The sequence below is a fragment of the Castor canadensis genome, chromosome 1 (assembly GCF_047511655.1).
Source record: "Castor canadensis chromosome 1, mCasCan1.hap1v2, whole genome shotgun sequence".
In the NCBI taxonomy this organism is placed as follows: Eukaryota; Metazoa; Chordata; class Mammalia; order Rodentia; family Castoridae; genus Castor; species Castor canadensis.
Genome location: NC_133386.1, coordinates 17,284,727 through 17,309,710, shown reverse-complemented (window position 1 = coordinate 17,309,710; position 24,984 = coordinate 17,284,727). Strand labels below are relative to the sequence as shown.

Below are 24,984 nucleotides of genomic sequence, written 5' to 3'. Positions count from 1 at the left end.
CTGTCTTCACATGTCGTTCATATGGCTCAGGAGTCTAGTTAGACGTGTTAGACGTGCATGTTAGACGTGTTTTAAGATTATCCCTTAGACTATGCTTGCAATGCTAGCATCTTACTCAGGGTTCCTTTCTCAGTGGCTAGCCAGCCCATCATGGATTGGAGTTTTGAGGGCAGCTCATTTTCTCAAAAGCTGAAACTTTCATCTGTGGCACTCCCTATTATTGCTTCTGAATTTTAAGTGTATTTCTAGGTTTATAATTCTTCAGACAAGTAGACAAATTGCCTCCATGTTTGCCTGGGGAATAGCTCCAGGTCTGAGGACTTGTGGCTTAATTCTTCTTTTTTTTCTATGTTCTTTTTCTTTCTTTCTGTGTTCTTATGCAGTCCAGGCAAAGCCAAATGCAAGAAGGCTTCCAGAAGGAATAATCCACCCGAAGCAAGAAGAGGACATCGTAGTATATTAGAAGCCTAAAACATTCTCTAGGAGGAATAGCAGTGTGATGTATATCCTGTGGTTGAGCAGGCCATTTAGAAGACGGTGCAGAGAGTTTAGGGTGATAAGTTGACTGGGTTTATGATTTTGCTTCATTCTAAATCCTCTGGGTGAATTTTGGGGCTTGAGGAAAGATTCTATAGATAGATATTTGTGTTTGGCTTTAAAAAGTCAAAAAACGCATTGTCCTTGGAGCTAATTACATGTCAACTGGAGAACACACAAACCAAAAAGACACTGTGCACACAGAGATGCTTGACTTAACCCTGAAGAATAAAAGGTTTGGATAATTATGTTAGTAATTAACTTTCTGGACTAGATGTCAAGCTATTTCTTGAGGACCTAATCGCCCAGATCCTGCCTGGAATAAAGCTTTTGCTCATGTGTCCTTGGAGCCACTTTTGATGAAGGCGACAGGGAGTAGAGATGAGTAGGAATTCAGCAGTACAAACAAAGATTCTGATTCAAATTTATAACAATGGGGAGAGTTTTTACTTAGCACCAATGGGCCCAAAAGGAATGATGTGTTTGGAAGGCAGCCTTGGCCTCTGCTGGGGATTGGGACATTAGTGCTGTGAGCAGCAAGAAGTTGCCCAGATTTCCCTACATTTGTCACTTCCCTGAGCACCATGTGATTTTTTTTTTTTTTTTGCATGGGAAAAGCTGCAATTAGAAATGACAGTAAATCTCCAAGTCCATAATGGGCCCATCTCTAGAGATGCTAAGTCTGACATCTGTCAAAGTGACACTCTGGCCAGGAAAGGGACATGCTCAAGGTGGCCTCTTATCACTGGCAGTATCAAGCTTCCTTGGCACCTTCGAGGTCAAGGCTGTTTGGATGTTGGCAGAAAACAAGTCTGTGTGGTTGTTGGTATTCACAGAGCTGATGGGGAAGTCCTCACCTGTGGCAGCACACTGTTGATGATGACGTATTTATCAGCAGCCAAAGCCTGGCCTGGACTTGGCTCCAAACCATTATCATGGTGGTGTGTGTACAAGGAAAAGGGAAGCCAGCCAGAGACTCACCCAGCTCTTTAGGGACCAGAAATGTAAATAAAGTTGTGTATTGTTATTACTGTAACAGTGAAATGGATATCAGAACATTGACCATGGTGTGGGAATGATACTGGGGTGTAATTATTATTCCCTGACTTTTAATAATTTAACTTTCCAAGTTAAATTTTAATAGAAATTTAATAGAAATTTTAATCTTTCCAGATATTGTAATCTTTCCAGATACAGTTCTGCATAAACACAGGCAGTAAGAGTAGTGTCTAGGCTGGGCATGGTGGTACATGCCTGTAATCCCAGCATTCCATAGAGGCTGAGGCAGGAGGATTGTCGCATTCGAGTCCATTCTGAGATATATGCCAAGAGATGAAAGGTGTCTATCCTGACTACTGGTTATTCTCTGAGCTCAAATGGGAGTTCTCACTCCTGGGCTTGTTGCATATGTAAAAATTGTGAGAAGGGGCAGGGGGAGTTGGATAAGGGTTCAAATTCTGTCTTTTCTGCCTACCTGGCATAACCTTATCAAGCCTCAATATTTTCATCTATGAAATGGAGAGGAAATCAGTATATCTCACAGTTATTATGAGAATTAAGTAAACACGCTGTTAATCTCATCTGTACCTTACAGCTGTGTGTGTTGTTTCTTTTTCTTCCTTCCTAGTTCAACATTTCCTGCAGTAATGCATATGAGTATCTCTTATTCATACTTCATTAATATCTATTCACATGAGTGCAGGATTTTCTTTCAGCTTTTTATTTTGAGAAGTTTTAAGCATATATAAACTACATAACAGTGAACTTCCTGTTTCTGACTCCCAACCTCCATAGTCACTGGTGTCCTGCCATTCCTGCTCCAACTTGACTCTATTCCCATTTTTCTTTAAGTTCTTCAATTCTGAGGTAAAACTGCCCAGATTTTAGCCTTACAATCTTATTGATGGTTTATGCATGTCACTTCCAGGCCAGCAGGACATGGAGCCTCTCTCAGTAAGTCCTGGTTGGAGGGCAGGGATTTTGTTTGGTCTGTCTTGGTCACTTCTGTTACTTGGTGGCACAAATTCAGGAAGTATTTGTCAAATTCGTTTATGTATATAATTCTTTAAAAATATTTAATGAGCATGGGATCTGTATTTGGGATTTTCCCCTTTCAGAAACAGATAAAAGATGAATTCCTTATCCACAAAGAGGTCCCAGTTTAGTGGGGCATGAAACAAGTCAACAGACTGCTGGCACGATATGTGAGAAGGCAGAAGAGGAAATCAATATATCTGTAGGAAATACATCTGGGTGTCCTGGAAGTGACACCCAGGCCCCCTGAGCACAGAAAACTTAGAAGGTCGACGTGGTTTGACAGGGAGTATGGACAGTCCTGAATAACTTGAGGCACAGGTCAGGGTTGTCTTTGGGGTCAAGATCAAAAGTTGAGGGAGAAAATGTGACTCTTACAGAGTATTGCAAGTTGACTATAGCTAGAAAGTAGGGTCTGAATATTGAGGGAAAAGGTGCATGCTGGTCTTTGCAGGTCCTTGGGTATTATCAATCATAGAATGATAGAGTAGAATGTTGTTCTGATTTATCACTCTTCTTCACAAGACAAAGCAAAAATCAGTGCCATTTTTGCCTTCACTGACTGGCTGGGCCAAGGTGAACTTGTTCTTGCTTTGCCGTGGCTTTACACAGACTTATTTAGAGTCTGGTCTGCATGGGACTTTTTGTTTTATCAACTGCTGTTCTTTTGCTATTTGCTCACTGAATATTCAAGAAAACGACAAGAAAACTGGGGTTGCCCCTGCTTAGTCTGTTGGTCACTTGTGTTGCTAGGTCAGGTGCCCAGAGCCAAGAGCTCAGAAGACAAATGTACTGTCCGTATTCTTGTTCTTGCCATCGGGAAAGAACTAGAACTGGCTGCCTGTGCCTCAGTCACCCTGCTGAAGCCCATACCCTCAAAGCAGCTGCTCTGAGGGCATTTTGTTTTTGTTTTGTCTCTGTTAGCTCCCATTATTCTGTAACTTTGGACTACTGTTGACTTGCAGATTATAATCAGAGTCAGTGGGCATTGATGGCGAGTCAGAACCACATTCTGCTGTGGGATTCGCACACTTGATGTCAAATACACTGAGGCATTATATCTTAAGCCAGATGGTAACGCAGTTCCCTGCTCTGGGTCCTCTCGGACAAAGTCGCATTTGTGTTCAAATGCCCGGTCCCAGTTTAGTCAGCAGTTTTTGCACATTGCACGGAGCGAACGTGGATACAAACAGATCTGTTGATGCTGGATTTGATCTTGGCATCTTATACCTCTGCTTATTAAGAAGGTTTTTACTAAACCAGCAATAAGTTTGTGTGTTTCTCTCCTCTGATTCTCGACACCTTGGCCAGCTACTTGTACAGTTGTGGAAACCTTCTTCTGTGGGATGGCACAGTCTCCAGAGATTTGAAATGTGGATCACCTGGGTTGGCTCCTCTTTTTGCTCATAAGCATTTAGAAATGACTGATTTTGTTTGTTTGTATTAACAAAACATCATATGCCTTAGAAATTAAAAACAAAAGCAGCATTCTGCTTAAAATACGAAAGGGAAAAGGGTGAGATTTGTTGTTTGCATTTACATATGACAGGGAGAGTTTTTAAGTGTTTATCAAATTAACCCTAACTGGGAAGAAATGCCAAGGAACAGGCCAGTTGATGGCAGCATCCAGCATTTACCCACGACTTGATGAGGGGAAAAGAGCATTGCTGGTTTTGGGATCAGGACCCTTGAGAGGGTGAAGGGAGTACATCAACATCAGGTTCCCCAAACTGTAGTGTGATCTAAGTGTTTACATTTAGCAATTAAACACTTTCAGCATAGAAGATTACAGTGTAATTTATTTGTGCTAATCGCAAGCTAATTACAGGCTATTTAAAAATGTTAATTTGTAGCACACTAGAGGCAGTATTGTCTTACAGTGAGATGAAATTTAAAGGAATGTGGTATGGTTTGAATCTGAAATGTCCCCGAAGGCTCATGTGTTAAAGGCATGCTTGCCAACTGAAGAGGGTGTTTTGGAAATGATTGGATAATAAGGACTCTGACTTCATCACTGGATTAGTCCATGGATGGAATCATTATTTGATAGCATTATTGGAGATTGTGGAAACTTATAGGTGGGGCCTAGTTGGAGAAGGTGGGTCACTGGGAGGCATGCCTTTGAAGGACATGTCTTTTCCCAGGCCCGTCTTGTCTCACTCTGCCTCCTGTCCATCATGAGGGGAACCGTTTTGTTTCCCACCATGATCCTCTGCCTCACCACCCACAGGCCCAGGGGCAACAGAGCCAATTGACCATGGACTGCCACCTCTGAAACTTTGAGCAAAATAAACTTCTAAGTTGTTTGTCACAGTGATGAAAAACTGACCAACCTAGAATGTGATAATATTTGCTTATTTTCAGGTCCTTGGGGTGGGTTTCTGCAGCCATACCTGCAATGTTAGTTGGTTATAAGGTCTGAGGTCAAATGTGAGAGACCTTTGGTGAAGACTGAGTGGCTAGGGCTGGGTGGCCTATCTGTCCTCCAGGTCCCTGCTTGGCAATGAGGAGGGTTAACATCTGGGATGGGATTGTACAGAAACATTCATTCAGGGCCCTGCCTGGAAGTCGCCTGGGCTGGACAGTGAGTTCTATTGCTTTCACCACTTACAACTGACATTGGTCTCCAGATCCACAGGTTCATGTTTTAGACTGATCTACCACAGCTCTGGTGTGCCGAAATGACTGATGGAGGGAAGAATTTTCCCTGATCATGAAAATACACACACACACACACACACACACACACACACACACACACACACAGAGGATCCCTCCCCTCCCCTCCTCTTCTCTTTCTTCAATACTAGGGGTGGAAGTCAAGGCCTTATACATGCTGGGCAACACTCTGCCACTGAGCGCCATCACTAACTGGATTGATTGGAGACTTTTCTGACCATCTCTTAACAGACCATCACATCCATGTGAGCAGTGTGTTTTGATTTGGAGCTGCCTTTTCTTTGAATTTGGAAGTTTCAAGAGTTTTAGGTAGAAGAAAGCAAGAGGCTACAATGTCTATCAAATTTGTTTTATGCTATTGGTTCAGTTATTCTGACTTTCAACCATGTATTCATGGTTGGAAGGACACAAGCTAATGTGCTAATAGGAAAATACACCGCAGGACCCCAAGAGCATCACACCTTCCTTCCTGTAATGTATCACTGTATTACTCAAGAAAGAAAATCAGATTCTAGCCACTCCCCCGACTTGCCATGTCAATCCGTTCATTAGAAGTACACCTCCAGCAATGGAATTAGAATTCAGGTTCAGGTGTAGGCCAGCTCCTTCTCTGTCTAGCATTCCAGGGTCCGTGCATGAATTTATTTGTAAGGGATAGTTTGAGAGCCTTTCTGCAATTACTTAGACTGCGAAGATGGTCTGAAATTGTGCTACGGGCACACCATCCATCTCATGGACTTCAGCAGAAGTTGATGGAACTTAATCAGAAATAAATCAAGGACAAGTCCAAACCAAATTGGAAGCACATCATGAATATTCGTGAACATCTGGATGTGTTTGTGGGGGTGCGAGTTATTTTTCAAATGTGTGCGACAGCAGAGACATGGCTTCTTAATAAAGATGCCAAGAGGAAGACGGTTCTCCATCTGCGATTTCAAAGGGTAGTTTTGTCTGTCTGTGTGTCCTTTCTCCTTAGGGCGTGGGGTTCTGTTCTCCACGATATGCCTTTGATCTCTTTCATCTTTCGGAATCTGTTTTGGTATTTTATTTGAATCTGGCACTCAGCTCATGGAGATTAAACATTTCTTTCTAAAGAAGAATTTTAATTTAAGGAAAAAATTTACTGTTTAATGTTTTTGATGAATCTTTCACATACCCGTGCTATTATAATTATCAATTAAGCTATTCTGCATCATTAGTGTAACTATACATGTCGGAGCCTAGGGGTATTTATCTGCTATGCTTCTTGAAATACTGCCAAGAACTAGGAAGGAAGGAATGAAGTATGAGGAGGCTGTAATAATAACCACACCAATAATTATGACAAAAATGACATTTTTAAAAGCACATTGGAGTTCATGAGGCATCCACTTCTATTACCTTATTTAGTTCTTTTAATGACTCTGTGAGGTGGATAGGAGCAATCTTAATGGTTTCTTTTGGGCAGAGACAAAAACCAGTATTTTGAAAAGAGAGGTATTACTACCTGGCTGTGACCAGCTACATTGCCCCTCCCGCCCCCCCAGCTTGGACCTTCACCGAGTGGACCATTAGTTCCTACACTAACAGGCAGAGACATCAGTGCTGTCCCCATCCAGGTGTTGTAAATAAGGTCCTGTGTAGACAGCATATGGCTATTTGCTAGTGTTCACCAAATATTTATGATAGATGTTACCACTGTGTATGATAGACATACTAATTATTGATAAGGCTGATTATCATAAAATTAGGACTTGTTCGTAGTCATGGCTAGTAAGTTTCAGAGATGGGACTTGAAATAAGGAGGTCAGTGGTCAATTCTCAAATCCCAAGGCTACTTGCTAACCTCGAATTTTCCTCTCTGGAGATCCTCTGAGCCTCTTGGAGAGTCCATGGTGTCTTGATTTATAGATCACATGCTCAAGTAATATTAGAAAGTACAGCATTATAAAGCATAGTATACAATACTAACATGAAATTTTATTGTAACACTTCCAGTAATATACTTACAAAAAATTGAAAAATAAATTCACTAAGGATTTTTAAATCTAACACCCATTTCTCAAAGGTAACAATTGTCATCCATGTTTCCTCTCTCTTTGTACACACACACACACACACACACACACACACACACACACACACACACACACACTGTGTGAGCCTGCAGCAGATTTGAAGCAGCAATTTAAAAGAGGGTTGACTGGTTGCTGGAAGGAATCATCTGAGCGGCTAAGAGATGTTATAAATGAAGAGAAAGAAATTTAAATACTTAAAAAGCAGACAGAAGAACCTGAAAAGCTCAGGCCTGAATTATTTAAAATAGGGCCAAACCACTGACATACTTTTTAATTCTATGAGGCAATCCTAACTTTAAAAGAATCAGGCCAGGTGTGGGGGTGCACACCTGTATTCCCATCTACTTGGGAGGTTGAGATGGGAGAATCATGGCTCGAGGCCAGCCCAAGCAGTAGTTAGTAAGACTCTATCTGAAAAAAACAAGCTGGGTTTGGTGGTACATTGCTATAATCCCAGCTACATGGAGGAGTAGGTAGAAGAATAGACATTTGAAGCTGGCCCCAGTAAAAAAAGCCCAAGACTCCCATCTGAAAAACAACATATTTTTGAATTTTTTTTTCTGAAATAACATTTCAGAAAAATTCCATTCAAGAGGCTGAAATAGATTTTGGTTTTATCTGTAACTTCTCCTTGAAAACTGTTTCTTTAGCTGGCTACTAGGGGTTCTGTAATCTTGTAATTTTAGTGCATTATGTACAAATTGTTTCAGTAATGACTGAACAGTGGTGTACAGTATGTATTTGGTAGGGAAATGACAGTATGTATTTGGTAAAATGACAGAAGGAAGGCATTTACTGGTTTTCTTCTGTGTTTCAGTGACCCACTTGGTGTCATGGGGAAATGGCTAGGAGACAGGAGACAGCCATGTTTCCGGGAGTCTTGTTACAACAGGACAAACAAGCAATGATAAGGATTGCACTAGTCTAACTTGTGAGTGAGGACCCAGATCCGCTTACAGCAAACCCTAGCACTCGTCAGTTCTCACGGAGATGTGTGAAGCATCAGGACAATAGAAGTGAGGTGCAAGAGGTGATGGCTGGGAGAGGGACAGCTTAGCTGAGCTGGTCGGGGAACAGGTGCCTCTGGCTGAGCTCAGGACTCTGCAAATGTAAAACGCAGTGCAGTATTGGCTCCTGAGTAAGGGACAAGCTATTGTCATTAGCGCAGGCCATACCAACAGTGCTGAGCTTGAAAGGCAGTTCACTGGTTTTTAGTGTTTTCTCGTGGTTGTGCTACCTTTCCACTAATTTAAAAAATTCCGTAATGCTTTGCATTCTGTTTTTCATCTTCCTGTAATAAGTGCACACTGGTGCTGCTGTCTGTCACTGTGTCTCTGTGGGTAGCACGGTTCCCAGCATGCAGCAGATCAGGAAATGTTCATAGGGTAAACAGATGACAACAGCGGTGCATTTTGGAGCAATTTGGATTACTGTCCTTAAAAAGTAAAGTTTTGTGGCCGGGCACAGGTTCTTAGGCTTATAATCCTAGCTACTTGGGAGGTTGAGATTGGGAGGAGCAGCCGTCAGAGAGTTCGGGAGACCCCATCTCCAAAATAACCAGAGCAAAAAGGACTGGAGGTGTGGCGTAAATGGTACAGTGGCTTTGCAAACTTGAACCCCTGAGTTGAACCCCAGTCTCACAAAAAAAGTGAAATTTTCTTAATAACCTCTTTTTGTTTTGTTTTAAGAAGTAAGCATGAATATGAAAAGCTCCTTTTCAAGCAAGAAAGTTTTAGATAGAATAATTCTGGAAAAGAAGTGCCTTTATTACAGTTTGAACCTGCTGGCTAATAAAAATGTAAAATATGTTAAGGTTTGAGCATCTAATTAGAGGAGAAAGGCCTCCCATTAAAGTATATTAGATAATAAAAAAACCTCTTCTATACTTTTCTAGAAACCTATTCCTTAATATGGTTTTAAGGGATAGGCTGTTGTCTTATAATAAATATGAAGATGTGAAGATTCGGGATGCAGTGAGGATAAACATAAAAACTACAGCATCAGAAAAAAATGCCTTTGGTCTCTGGTCCTTTTTCACATTGACAGTACCCCAGGCCCCCCCAACTCCCAGATGCTATCCCGGCTGATAGTGAATTCTCTCTCCAAGGTAGCAACTTTGGTTGTCAGTTAACACAACTGGCCTGTTGTACAGTGATGGAACTGCAGAATAGCAGAGAGGAAAGAAAAAGAATCAGAAGTGCTGGAAAGAGCCAGTGTTGGCTTTCCTGGTCTAAGAAGAGATTGTGGATTCTGCTCCTAGGGCTACTAGACTCAGTTTACCGGCTTTCCTATAAGTGGGCAAATACTCAGTGGTGCTCACGCACTTTATTTACCTCTCGGCACTCCGCACCCTGGAGAGGGGGGTCTGTGCTTCTCACAGGCCTGATTCCCTCTAGCTGGCATTCTAGTTCTTACTGCCTGGGATTGTGTGTGTGTGTGTGTGTGTGTGTGTGTGTGTGTGTGTGTGTGTAAGAGAGAGAGAGAGAGAGAGACAGAGAAACATAGAGACAGAAAGAGGTGGAAGAGAGAGATTAGCAAATAATAATGGTAGCCAGGAGTAACCTAAAGAGATGGAAAGGATGAAGAGCAGAGAAAGTCACCTTGTGCCCTGGCCTTTTGTTCCCTCCTTGACTCCTTACTCAGTTTTGAGGCATGCAGGGACAGGGGCCCGAATCCTAAGGGCCCTGGGTGAGCATGGGGGCTGTGAGAACAGGTCTAGGAAGGCACTGTGCACACCAGGGGAGTGAAGGAGGGTGCAACTTTTTTGGTTGAGCTTAGCTTTTATTCTTCCAGGCTTCTTTTGGGGGGTGGGGAGAGTGTTAGGGATCAAATTTAGGTCCTCACATATGCTAGGCAAATGCTCTACCATTGAGCTATACCCTCAATCTCAACTTACATAGTTGTTAAGTACATAATTCAGTAACAGTAAGTACACTCACAGTGTTGTGCAACCATCACCACCATCAACAGAACTTCCGTCCTACAAAACTGAAACCCTTCCCTACTAACCAAAAGCCCTCATCCTCGTACCCTCAGCCCCCCACAACCACCGTTCTCCTTTCTGTCTCTGTGACGTTGACTACTATAGGTGCTGCATGCAAGTGAAATTGACTGGTCTATTTCTCTTAGCATCATGTCTTCAGTGTCCATCCTTGTTGGAGCCTCTGTGAGCATTTCCTTCCTTTGTAAAGCTGAATCATATTCCCTTGCATTCTGTAGTATTCCACAGGTCACATTGTGTTTAGCCATTAATTTGTTGAAAGATAACTACGTTGCTTCTACCATTTGGCTGTTAGCAAAGTGCGACTATGAACATGGTGTACAAATATCAGAATACCCCCAGAAGTGGGACATTAGATCACATGGAATTTCACTTTTTACTATTTTTAAAACTTTCGTGTTGTTTTCCATAGTGGCCATGCCATTTTGCATTCTTGCCAACAGTGAGCAAGGATTCCAATTTCCCCACATCCTTGTCAACACTTATTTTCTGATTAAAAAAAAATAATGCCATCCTAATGACTCATTGTGGCTTTCATTTGCATTTCCTAATGACTGGTGATGTTGGGGCTCTTTGCATAGTTTGCTGGCCATCTGTGTATCTTCTTTGGGGAAATGTCTAAATACACCCCTGCCCCCTTTATGAATTGGGTTATTTATTTTGTTGTTGAAATGTAGAAGTTCTGTATATACTTTGGATAACAATCCCATATCAGATAAGTGATTTGCACGTGTTTTCTTCCAGTCAGAGTTGCTTTTCCCTAAGTTGATATTGTCTTTTGGCACACAAAAGGTTGATTTTTTAAAAAATGAAACTTCTGGTGAAGTCTAATTTATCTAATTCTCTTTTATTACCTATGGTTTTGGTGTCATACCCAAGAAACCATTGCCAAAGATTCTGGCCATGGCGCAAGTGATAGAGCACTTGTCTAGCAAGTGTGAGGTCCTGAGTTCAATGCTTAGTGCTATCAAAACAAAACAAAACAAGACAGAAAGGCAAAGGAAACCATTGCCAAGTTCATTGTCAGGAGATTCTCCCTTTGTTGTCTTTTAAAAATTTTTATATTTCTTGCTCTTATGTTTAGGTCTTTGATTAATTTTAAGTATTATAGGCTAAGATACTCCCTTAGCTTTTATCATCAAGAGATTGAAAGTAATCCCTCTCTCCCTTCCAGCATCTTTCTGCTTCTGGACCATCATTCATGTGCTACCTTGTCGTGCCAGCCTGCTCCATCTCTACTTCCTCGGTTCTCCAGGGGAAGTGACACTTGTCCTTCTGAATCCCAGTGCCGTTTGATCATACTCCATTTATCATTTTTTTTTAATTCATGTAACTTGTCTCAACTCTTCCATCAAATGATAAGCCCCAAGATGGCTGGGAAGTGATTGCATCCCTGTATCCTTCAGAGCATTTGCCATCGTCTCTTGTGTCTCACAATGACTTGTATTTTACAGAGATTCGATACATATTAACTGGATACCAAATTATAAAGAGCTGTAACCAGATGGTTTTATGTGAAATAGAACCCAGGACCTCACACTTGCTAGGCAGGCACTCTACCACTTGAGCCACTTAGCCAGCCCTTCTGTGAATAGAAATACTGAATTTAGAAAGTTTTCTGATAGAATCTCAAGTGTTGTTTTCCTTAAAGTCTCCAAAATGATGATAAACTATCTTCGACATTACTGAAGCAAGAAAACGGAGACATTTGACACCAACTACACCTTAGGACTATGTAAGATTTTATACCTAAGTGACTTACAGTTTTTAAGACTGCGATCTGTATTTCACAAGGAGATTTTTCCTTGTGCTCTTCATAAACTTGAACTGCTGGAGGCAGTCTTGAGGCAAGTATTAAATGACAAGTCTGGCCCTTGGGATAGTCACTTTCACCACAGACCACAAGGGAACACACTCTTCGCTTGACACAGGTCTGTGTACTTCTCACTTCTGGATGCTGCCTGTGGAAATGCTCCTGGTGGGCGTCAGCCAGAAGTCGTACCTGGCTCCAAGTGAGACACAGTGAACTTCAAGAGGTTTTGTAGAGCAGTCTTGGGGAGTGCATATCAGCAGGAACTGCAGTAACGCTGAGGTGTGTGCATGTGTGTTAGTGTTAATAAGAAAAAAGTAGTGATTGTGGATTTACAGTGACACATCAAACGATCCCGTATCCGAATTGCAAAAAGAGATGTTTCTTATCGCCAAATGTTCTGAACGTTCTCAGAATTGATCCTCTTGAGTTAAAAGTGGTACCTTTTTCGTAACCCAAGGGCCGTAATTACCAGCATCACGTTTTTCTCTGCAGGTATAATAGCACTTAAAGCGACATTCTGTATTAATTGGAAACTTCATAAAGCGATAAACAACCACATTACATTTGAGGTATGTGTTCTGGGGTATGACTAACTCTGAGGTGAGTTAGTCATAAGGGACTTCAGAGGAGGATGTCATTGTAAACGAACACACTAGTGTCACATGCTACCCAGAGGTTCAATATATAGAAGCTTTGCTCACACATCTGTGACAGGTGTCTGCATACTTCTCACGTCTGGATGTTGCCTGTGAAAATACTTACGTCTGTGACACAGACATAAAACCAGCCTGGCCTTCCAGCTCTGCATTTTTATTTGAGCAACTTCTTTTCTTTTGTTTCTTTCTTTGTATTTTCTTTTTTTGGTGGTGGTGGTACTGGGATTTGAACTCAAGGCCTTGCACTTGTTAGGCAGGTACTCAACCACATGAACCATGCCCCCAGCTCCTTTATTTTGCTTGTTATTTTTCTGGAGAGGGTCTTGCATTTTTTGCCTAGGGCCAGCCTGGGAACACAGTCTTTCTTCCTACATTTGCCTCCTGCATAGCTAGGATCACGGGTGTGTGCCACTCTGCTTGTTTGTGGAGGTGGTGTCTTGCTAACTTTTTGTTGTGTCTGGCTCCCTCATTTCTACCTCTCAAGTAGCTAGGATTATAGGCACAAGCCTCCAGTTCTGTCCTATGTAAGCAGTTTCATGGATTCTAGTGAAACATGTAACCCTATGACTTAATCGGACACAAAATACTGATTGAGCACTAACTGTATACCTTGGGGACAAAGAGAAGTACAGTATAAAAGTTTACCCATTCAAAGGACACACATGAAATAGTAGGGGTGGGATTTTTGGAATTCGGCCTCACACAGTTACATTAAGGTCAACACTTGTTGACTCCTCACCCTGTATCTAAAACCATATGGCATAAAATAATGCCCTTTGGCCTTTTAGTAATGACCTCTGTAAAATTTGATGAAATCACTGTAATATTCTCAGTTGTTGTAAAATTTATTTGCGTAATTAATTTATTTTGGTGCTGGGGACTGAACTCATGGCCTTGCACGTACTAAGCACGGGCTCTAACACTGAACTACATCTCCAGTCCCAGTTGTTTGAAAATTGATTATCCAGGTTGATAATGGGAATGTCTGCCAAAGCCCAGTGCAGGCTTTGCTCTTGGTAGATTTGCCACCGTTTTTTCAAACACCTTCAGATCTCCATTTTGATAAAATTCCTGTATTACTTGGCCTTTCCTGGCCCGAAGCTTGACTGGGTGTCAACACACTGCCTTATTGTAACCTCACCAAGGTGTAAAGGTGTCTGTGTGTCTGACTTGCAGTATTTCAAGATGGTTTTAACACAGTTATATTGGTTTGCAAATAAGAAGGATTGCCTTGGTTAGATGTTCATTCACGGGTAGAGAAAGCTGCAGCTCATTTAAGAAACGTTTTAGCACCTTGTGTTTGATTTTCACATAAAGTTTGATTTGTGGCTGTCTTCTGGCAGCAGCAGCAAGGATCTAGCAGATTTTGAAATGAGGATTTCTCAGTACAGTATAGATATACCTAAAGCTTCCATGAATGAAAGGAAAAAAACTTTAGCATGATGCACGTAGCATTTGGTTTTTAAACTTAGAATTTGTACCACAGTTACTTCACTTCCTAATGAGTTCCCCAAAGCAAGAATCTCCTCTCAAAAAGGAAATAGAAAAAGAATCATTGAATTACTACTGTTGGAAAAAAACAAAAGCAGGTTTTGGGGTTGTTTTGGTGGTACTGGGCTTTGAACTTGGGGCTTCATGCTTGCTAGGCAGGTACTGTACCACTTGAGCCACTCAGCCAACCTGTGGCTTGTTTTTTTGTAGTAGGACATTGCTGACTTTTTTGAAGGGGCTGATCTTTAACTACAATCCTTCTATCTTCACTTCTTAAGTAGCTAGAATTATAACTGAGCCACCATGCCCAAATAAAAGCAGTAGTTTTAAAGAAAGCAACTCAACACATCGGAATCTTTCTGCAGTTCTAATGATGAGATTGTAGGGAAATATGTACCGTTTTGGCAACTGTGTGAACCTAGTTTGTGTATTGATTTCTTCCCAAGGCACAGTTCTTTGTTATTCCTACAGTAGTTTGAGCTACGTTAGTTTTTAGTTAGTTTGAATTATACTTAGGATACTCGAGGGAGCTGAGTGGAGTTCAGATTCGATTAAGTTAGTGAAGAAATAGCTGGACGGTGGGTTGCATCAGAACTATGGAACCCTTGAATGCTAGTTTAATAGGTAGATGTTGTTCTGTTGTTTGGAGGGGACATGGAACAGTTCTGGATTAGGAGAATGGCATAATTTCCTTCTGGGGAAGTTTGATAGGGCAATGGGGCATTTGATTACTTCGGGGGTGGGGGGCTGGGAGAAAGAGCAGTGACAAGGCTGTTGCTGAGGTCCAGAAGGAAGCAGAGACTCCATGCAGAAAGGAATCAATGACCAGAAGGTCAGCAGAGTTTTTTGGAATGATTTAGAACTTTCTTGACCCTGATGGAGTGGGTAGGGATAAGTGAAGATGCTGGGATGTGTGTTCTAACATATATGTTAACAATGTTTTTTGTTTTTTTGTGGTGTTGGACATCGAACCCAGGGCCATGCTAGATAAGTACTCTATCCCTGAGCTATGTCCCCAGCCCTTCATTGTGACACCAATTCATCATGTCATGTGCTCCTAGCACTTGACTTGACAGGTGGCCATAAATGATAACAGGAGGAGATTAGAGGCAGTTGATGTAGAAAATTCCTTCAAGAAGTTTTCACTCTGGCTCTGAGGACTGGATGAGGAGAGAGTTAACTCATCCATCTTCTCCTTTCCCACCCTCCCCATTTCCCTTCCTCCTCCTTTCCCTCTGCTCTATTTCTTTTTATGGAGAGAGTTGGACATGTTTGCATGCTAGAAGGAAGAGAGGAAACCATGATAATGAAGGGTAAAAACTAAAGAGAAAGAATAAACGTGGTGAATTGCTCCCTCTTTTCATAAAGTCTCTGTAAAATGCTTGAAAAGCTCTGACCTTCCTTCCCTGGAGAATGGAAGGGACTCGGGCTGGTGTGTAGCACAGTGGAAGAGCGCTTGCCCAGCATGTACGAGGCCCCAGATTCGATCTCTAGCACCACCAAAAACAGTATAGAAGGCTGGTGGCCCCGATTGTCCCTTTGCCAGCAGCACATCTTTAATACTTAGAGCAGGTGCCAGTCATCCCACAGGATTTGTTTCTACACTTTGGTCTATTACTGTAGTTACTGAAAAGAGATAGTGATGTGAAATAATAGAAGAAGCACTAAGTCATTAGGTTGGAGAATCCCGGTGTGCTACCCATGAGGTCATGAGGCACAGTGAGAGCACAGATGAAAAGAGCTTCTAGACTCTTCCTGTAAATAGACTTTTTGGACATTCTGTGGGAAGCAAATGGCTTTAGCAGGGAACTGGATGTAGGGGCTCTCAGCTAGCAGAGCAGAGTGGTTTACAGTGGGCTCAGCAGGCAGGCAAACTGGAGTGGAAATCTTGGTTCTGTCACTTTCTGGTTAAGTGATATGAGCAAGTCACTCAGTTCTCTGAGCCTCAGTTTCTTCTATACAAAGGGAAAACAAGGTGCTTACCTTTAAAGGCTACACTAAGAATGATGGAAAGTGACTTTTCAAGATTTACCCACCACATATTTATTGAGCACCTGTTTTATATGCCAGACACTGGTGTTGGTTCTGGGCTGCAACAGTGGAAAAAAATGGGGAACCCTCAGGGAGCTTCCACTTCACTGAATCCAGGAAGAGCTGGTCCATTTCTCAAGAAGGACAATCTATAAAGCATCAACCAACACAAGATCTGGCTGTGTTTAATCAATGGGAGCCAACACCATTGACTTCATAGAGAGGAAGCGCTTTTGGTAGGCTGGCCTTGAACTCCTGGACTCAAGTGATCCACCTACCTCAATCTCCTGAGTAGGCTGGGATAGCTTGAAGTCATTATTTTCTTATTTTTAAGATGACAAATGGGTAGGGCTACTATTGGCAAATGAATTTAGAATCTGGCATGACATATTCTTAATTTGAGACAGGAAATGAACTAGTGTTAGTATTGGTGTGTGTGTGCCAGCTGCACAATTTAGGTGTTTTAGTCAGTGATAACCATTTGTGGGCCTAGGAAATTCTGACAACTCTCAAGGGGCCTGGGTACTGATTTTCCTGTAGTTTTGCCCTTTGCTTCCCTTCCAATTAAATGGCAAGGGGTGGGGGCGGGAGAAGTTCCCTTTTCTGACATTTGCTTGACATAGGCTTTTCTCTGAAGGACCCTCATGTTATGTCAGGTAACTGGGGGAAAAGACAAACCTGATAAAACCTGAAGAAAAGTATTCATTTCATAGGCAATATGGTCCACAATTGTTTTCCTAAAGAATGAGCACAGTTGAAATCAGGACAAACACTATTCAGGTTTGACCATGTGTCTTGGGGTGACAGCCAGGTTGTCTGAGAGCATAGTTAGGATAGAGTCATCTAAATGGGTTTAAGGACATGCTGGCACCTGCCCCTGCAAACTTGCTGAACTGAAAAAAATGACAGTAATCACATGACAGCCGGGTGGACAAAGGTCCCCCTGGCTGGCATGTCGGCAGGTTGTAAGAGAAAGCCAACCTCCAGCAGCTTTGCCATTGGAGGAACGTAACTCTTCCAGAGAGCCATGCTCAAACCTCTTAGCCAAAGGCCATTCATTAAACCTCCCCACTCACCCACAGGATTCCCTTTAGCAAAAGAAAGCTCCTTCAAAGAGGGAATTAATTAAAATAAACCTTTTATGTTTCCCAAAGCCAGCAAGCTTTGTGTGATTATAATTTGGGAGGTAAAGGTGATCCCACATTTACACTGCTTCCGTCAAGGCTCTTGACTCAACTGCCTAAACCAGTCTAGCCATGCTCAGAGAGGCTGGCCTGTTCTTGAAGGTTATGAGGCATCCCAGAGGCCTTTCTGCACATCATGGGATGGCCACCAGCTCTGTGACTCACTCATATCCGTGGAGGTGACATCTGCACAGACACAAACAGTTCATTCCCTCCTTTTCCCTGGAATTGCTTGTTTGCAAAAGAATGCAGGAAACAATGCAAACTGTTTGTGGTTTCCCTAAAAACTGGGCATGGTGGTGACTAGTTTTGGGACGGAGTTGGTTTCAATGTCCTTTGCACCCTCTTTAGTAATCCCTACCAGTTGTGCACTCTTTTTGAGGTACTCTGTGTGGAAGAGGAGTGGGTTTACAATGGGCTGCAAAAGGAAACGCTCATAAGATTTGCTCATCTGGTAGATTTTATAAATAGCTGTTGGAGTTTGCAGTGTGGAGCACCATGTGTGAGATCCCGGACGACATGTGTGCTCCATGTTGCAAAACCCTTCACAAGTGTCACCTAATTAACCAAGTGCCCTCTGACAGGTGGCAGGCCCCCCAGTGGCTTGCAGGAAAAGGGAACTTGTGCCCATTCACCAGCAGCTCAGGACAGTGTCCGTCTGTTTTGGAGTTGTGCTATCTGGAGAGAGAAAGTTCCTTCTCCAAGATTCCCTGGGGACATGAATATCATGGGAGGTTCTCCACCATTCTTAGTAACTTCTGGTTTTTGCCATTCATTGTTTATTTTGTGGTGCTGGTGATGGAACCCAGGGCTTCACATCTTTAAGACTGAGCTATACTTCCAACTCTAAAGCCAATCATTGAAAGGAGGAGCATGGAAGAGGGACCAGCACTTTGAGATTGACCCACCTGCTGGGGAGGTCTCCTGGCAGATACCTACTGGAGAGGCTCAGCCCTCAGTCACTGAGTACAAGTTCAAGTCTGGGGTAGCAGCAGGTGATGGGGTCCTTGAAGCAGGATGGTGAGGTGGGAAGGCACTGGGGCACTGAGACCAGTCTGCATCTGGGCATCTGTCCTTTGTTAGGTGGCAGCAGGTGGAAGAGATATAGTCACCTGGATGGGGCAGAACTCTTGTTCTGGGAGAAGAGGAGGGTTATTGTGCATTTATCAGAATAAGGCCTTAGGAAGAAGAAGGCAAAACATACCACTGGGTACAGGTTAGGGAGTAGAGGAGGAGACATTGATTCAGGAAGGTAGAGGAAGCCGGCGTTAGCGTTGGAGCACCAACCACAAGGGCCAGTAGCCCTTAGCGTAGCGATGAGGACTCATAGCCAGAATCAAACCAATAACACCCAATAGGTCTGCCACATGGCATGTGGTCATGGGCAGGATTGCTCTGTGTTGCAGTTCTTCTCATGGGTAGTGAGTAATAAGCTTTTTTGAGAAGATTTAAAACTTATAGAAAGTGTCTAGATCAGCATTTGGTAAATGTTGACAATGATGGTCATGAAGTGAAAAAGATGGTGATTGTATCAATCAGCTTCAAATTACAGTAGTGAAGTACCTGAGATAATTAACTTATAAACAAAAACAAATTGTGGCTCATAGTTTTGGGGCTCCAGTCTAAGAAGTAGCACCATGGTTTGGGCCTCTGACAACACAGAACATTCATGGCAGGAGTGAGTGACAAGGTAAACCGCTCACCTCATGAGCTAGGAAGTGAAGCTATAGAGGAAGAGGAAGAAACCAAAGTCCCACAATGTCTTTCGAGAACATGTCCCCAATGAGTGATGACCTTCCATTAGGCCTTCCCCCCTTAAAAGTCCCACCACCTCCCACTGGCATCACCTTGGGGATCCAGCCTTTGACCTTGGGACCTGTGGAGAACTGGAACTCACTATATAGGTGGTGATCCAGTTGTTGCTCACGGCAGAGGGTCGGGGTGGGGTGGAGGGGCAGGGAGGTAGGTGGGATGCAACTTAGTGGGGTGCTTTAGTGCTTGGGTTTTATGAGGTATATTGGCCAGGTAGCCCCAAAGGCATCTGTTGAGGCTCTTCCTATAGTTATTTGATAGCACCTTGGTGTAGATAAGTTGTTCATTGGCTCAATTTTTAAGTGCAAACCATTTGATTATAATTATTTATGTAGAGATTTTCAAGACAAGAATTCTTTGCTTTTGTTCTCAAAGCACACCCTTCTGTTTTTTTCCCTGGTGGTCTACCCAGGACAGGCAGGGACAAATGGCATTCTGTGTGATCCCTGACAAAACCCTCACACATGTGGTAGAAGATAAATATAGAACTTCAGTGGCTTCTGGCCTTCCTCGAATGTGTTTCGCTCATTGTTTTCCTTTACTGCTGCAGTGCACTGGCTTTCTCGTGCCTTGTGGATCAAATTATGTGGTATTAGTAGCAATGGATGAAAAACAGAATGAAAATTTAAATTCAGTTTAAAAATGTTTGTTGATGTCCTATGTGTAGAACACTAGGCTTTATGTATCTTGGTGTTTCCACTCTGAATTTCCTATACTTTTCTACCTTTCATTCATTTATTCATTTTAATTAATTGGATACTTAATCCGCACCAGGTACTTTGCTAGGTCTTAAGTCAGTGGTGAGCAACTGAGCAGAAAGACGCTGAAGCCCAGATAGACAGAATGGTGCGAGTACACCCAGGGACAGGAGTGTAGGGCCGGCCTTGGGATGAGGAAGGCCCATGGAGAAGGTGGAGTCTTTCATTTTCTTAAAGTTCTCCCAAATATACGCATCAACCTGCAGACCCCCACAACTGACTTTTAAATCCTTCTGTAGTCTTCTCCAACACTGAATCTTTTCTGATAAGTACTCCTTCCCCATTTCTTGCCTGTCAAGCCATTCTCATGGGGAACGTTGCTCAGCTCAGCTCTAACTCATTTTTTGGTGAAATGTGAGGGATTTACTTAGTTGTGTGAATATTTTATGGCAAAGAACTGAAGAATCTTCTCTGCTTCCAAAGGTCGTTTTTTTTCTCTTTGATACAGTAAGCATTTGCATGGATTGCTAATGCTAAGGGCATCTGTCTGTTGATAAAAATTTAGAATATTCAAGGACACTCTTCATAGCAACTTTGAAAATGTATAGGGTGTAATACTTTAAATTTATACAAGAATGCTAATGGTTTTTCATTGTAGTTTGAGTTTTTGTGGCAAAGGTGAGTATTCTCTTTGGATTCTCTTTGTTGAATTTCATAGGATGAATTCAAGTGTTAGTGCTCTGAATTTGCATACACTGTTTTAGGGCTTCCTAGGGAAAATGTGAGTGACTTAGAAGTAGTACCTTTTCACTCACTTTAGGGGTGAGGTCTTTTTTGTTTTTAAACATGTCTGTATCATGCAAAATTCTTTATCGTCTTGATTGTGTAAATAACAACCATATCTCTACATTCATTTCAGTCTGTTTAGATGAAAGAGTGTTATTTAGGGATGGAGTTAGCCATCCTGTCCTAGTTCCTAGGCACATTGGTCATTGGATGTGGTGTCACCTGGATGCTAGCAAAGGACCAACCATCTGTATGCTGCCCTTGGCCATCGGGTTCAAATATGTTTCCTGTTTGTCCTCTTTGGAGGTCTTGTTTGTTTTCTTTCCTGAAAATAAACTGCTATCTGCTAGGGAGAAATTGGCATGATTGTGCAATGCAAATTTTCTGTGCATGAAGCATGCATGGTCTTCTATGAAGTAACCAGTTTCTAATTACCACACTGGTGCTATTGAGCAAAACAGCAAATTTCATAGTCCCTGTGGGGTTTATATGTGCACACCATATGCCAAAATACACACTGGAAAGAAGCTGCTTATACAGTGTGCTTCATTATATCCTGTAGCCTGTAAGGAATACTTTCCCCTTTATATATATTTCCCTTAAACATTCTTCAGTATTGCTGTTTTCAGTGACCATATACCCATTTGGCTTGTGACTATGCCATAATTTATATAAGTGTCCCCCAATTTGAATTATGTAGGCAATTTTTAAATTTTTATTATAAATATAAATGATCACAAACATTTTTTAATGTACATCTCCATCTTAATAATATATTATCTGTTTACAATCAGTTGTTACATATGAGCTTAGCAGGTTGAGAAGTAGGAATATTTTTTTAAGGACTCCTGAAACTCTGTTAAGTTACCAGCAGGAGCTGGTCATGGTGGTACACCCCTGTAATCTTACCACTTGGGAGGCAGAGGTAGGAGTACCACTAGTTCCAAAACTAGACTGGGCAAGACCTTGTCTCAAAAAAACAAAGAAACCAGGAAATATTGAATAGTTTGTACTTTTACCAGCAGCATTTATATGTCCCTTTTCTTATTTCACACTTCACAGAATTAAATAAACATTGGTGAAAAGTGTTCTCATCATGCTTTCTAAGATGTATTCTTTGAATATTTGTACAAACACATGTTTTCATGTCTTTATTTGTATGACTCATCTCTTAAAATCATTTATGTCTTTATTTGTATGACTCATCTCTTAAAATCATTTGTCCATTTTATTTTACTTGAAGTAATCTTTTTCTTATTTATTTTTCAACACTCTTTATAATTGAATCATTTAGTCCACTATCCCATGTGTGGCACATTTTCCCCCAGTTGGAGCATATGTGTTTTTGTTTTTGCTGTGCTAGGGATCAACCCAGGACCCTATATGTGCTAGACAAGGGCTCTACCACAACACTACGCTACTCCTCCCAGCTTCTCCACTAAGTAAATTGTGTGAAAGGAAATGAGGGTGCCTCTTCTTCTTTTTAAACTCTTTCTTGGTGCTGGGGATGGAACTCAGGGCTTCATATATGCTAGACAAGTACTCTAACACTGAACCACACCCCCCCCACCTTGAGGGGGGCCTGCTCTAGTTATGGGGGGATAAGTTGTATCTTACAGCATTTCCCTGTCACAGCAGCAGGGACTGAGGTCATTGCTATGATAGCGGTATCCACAGGCATTAGTACTCAAGAAATACACTAGTTCCACAGACACGGTTGTCTTTCTAGAGCTGACCGATGCTTCCTGCCTGAGCTGATGGAACCGTGCAGGGTACAAGCTGGCATGTGAGCATGGTGGGTGAACTCCGTCTTGGTAGAATGGCACCAACACATCCCTCCTCAATTGTAGTGATCAGTGTTGTACATGAGTTTAATTGCTCTCTAAAAATTGAGTGCTATCTGTATACAGTGTGCCAGTTTAGAGCTGTAGGAAGAAGCTGGGCCTCATGGCTGCGAGTGGGTGAACAAGACCCTGACAAATGACATCCGTTCTGAACAGTGGGGATAGATTTATGTTTAAGCCAGAGCAAAGTAGGCAACCAGGTAATAATTTTGAGCAATGAAGTAAGTTTGCTACAGGAGTTGTTAAAGAAACAGATAAATCACAGCAATTTCAACATGGCACTTTTGCCGTTCAATAAATGAGTATTTTAAATTTCATTTGCTTTTGAACTAAGTTCAATAATTTATAGAGTAAGTCATTCAAAGATTAATGCTCAGAAGTGAAGAAAATCACTACACACGAGCAGAAACATCATTTATGTATATTATATTGGAGCCGTGTCCGCCTGTGTTTCCATTATAAACTTGATTTCTACAAGCGTTTATAATAAAAAGTTTGCCCTGAGCTGAAGTTTGGCATTGTCTCAACCTCCTGAGACTCCAATTTTTATTTTACTATTTTCTTTTTCAATTAATACAATATTTTAAAACACAACATTTACTTGTGTGTTTTAAAATGTTGTACATAGCTAGAAAACATGGCTAGCTCAAAAGTTCCTTTATTTTATTATTTTTAAAAGAATCCAATTGCCTTTAGTTTTGATTTGAGAGTTAGGTAACAATTTATAAAATACATGTTTCCCACTTAATTTCAAAGTAAGTTTGTGGCTCATATTTCAGAATAAACTGGATTGCTATTGAGTTGCACAGTTTTTAAAGATGATTTGAAAGTAGGATTCAAAGCATGAGAAAGAGTGTTTAAATGTCATGATAGCACCATTTGATTTTATAGTGACAAAGATGGCAGCAGCACTAACATTTCATGACAAAGTATGGACTCATCTATTAGAGGAACCATTAAATTTGGCACCCCCGGTTTGGTTAGGACACATAATTTTGAAAACCCATGTTTGGACAGCCAATCTGCATACTAATCAGTTAAGAGGGCATTTGTATGAATGATCACATGGAACTTTTCAAAAATATTCTCAATTATTTGTTTCTGTTACTTGGCCATGAGTGCCTGAAGGTCATTGATTGCCCCTTGTACTCCTGTTACTCAACTTGTCAACTGAGTATAGCGCTGACATTCTATACTCATTATTCCACTAAACTAGTGGAATAAATGAATACATGAATGTGTGTCCAGTTACAGGCTGTCACCAGTTTCTGAGGGTCATCTATTCCAAAATGTTTGAGTCATTGGGTTAGGACTTGTTCATTTTGCCATAAAACATTATGCAAAATGTAAATTAAGCTACAAAGGCTTATTTTAATTTCCAGTGATTGCACTCTAGCCAAGTAGTAGTCCTAGTAGTTAGAGGTCTGACCAGTTACTGCAGGGAAAACTCACCCCCACTTCCTAGCAGCAGACATTGAAGTCAAATCCTGTGTTGATATATTTTCCAAACACTTTCAACAGTTTATTCTCTTCTTGGACACCTGGCCTGTATTTTCCATTTTTAAGAAAATGATGCAGAGTCTGTCTTTTTACTTCAACTTTAAAACCATTAGTTGGAACACTGAAAATCAGACCAGAGTTCAGGTGTGTTCTAAACAAATGGCTCCCTTTAGCTTGCAGACTACTGCTTTACTATCCCAGAACAGAGGTAGCTCTGCATCCTTACCTGGGCAGCAGTTCTCAAAGTGTGGTTTCACCCGAGCCCACCCCAACTTGCTAAACCTGGAAGCCCAGAGGTGAGAGCCAGGGACCTATGCTTAACAAGTCACCAGTGTTAAGTTTAATGAGTGCATTATGGTTAAGAACCACTATTACAGGGTTCTTAGAGCCTGGTCTCATAGTGGGTGTCTGTGGATGATTCCTCTGGGCAGTGAATACAATGAATGACATGTGCTTCAGCATCCAGCTAGGGACCACACTTCTGTGGAACACCCATGGCTCAGGGTCCCAGGAGCTCCTGGAGGAGTTTGGCTGAAGGTTAGGCACGTAGTCCAGGCACAGTGGTTTAGATGTGGTATTGAGTACAGGGCTCTCTAATCCTGTGTGGCCTGGCTAGCTTCAGGATAAGCATTGCTTGCACAGGGCTGCACAGTTTGTAGTTTGTCATAGCTGATTGAAAATTTTCAACTGGGTTTAACATTTGTTACATCTTCAGAAGAAATTTCACTATGATGTTCATCCAATAAAGTGCCGTAAGATAATAAAAAAGGAAAGTGCTGCATTTACCTGGTTGTAAGATGATTAAAACAATATTTATCACTTAACTGTGTGAGTATAATTTGTTAGTAATGACCAACAAGA

The 24,984-nt window shown here is 41.7% G+C and overlaps 1 protein-coding gene across 7 annotated transcripts in view; it reads left to right on the top strand.

Moving 5' to 3' along the window:
- The window catches only part of Sash1 (SAM and SH3 domain containing 1), a 280,149-nt gene that overhangs the window by 156,011 nt on the left and 99,154 nt on the right, over positions 1-24,984 (top strand). Inside the window, exon 1 of one of the 7 annotated variants that reach the window (XM_074072433.1) lies at positions 11,612-12,043. The exons of 4 other annotated variants lie outside the window; for them this stretch is intronic. The gene's annotated coding sequence lies outside the window, so the exon portion shown is untranslated. 2 more of the 7 variants (XM_074072431.1, XM_074072430.1) reach the window with 2 other exon arrangements.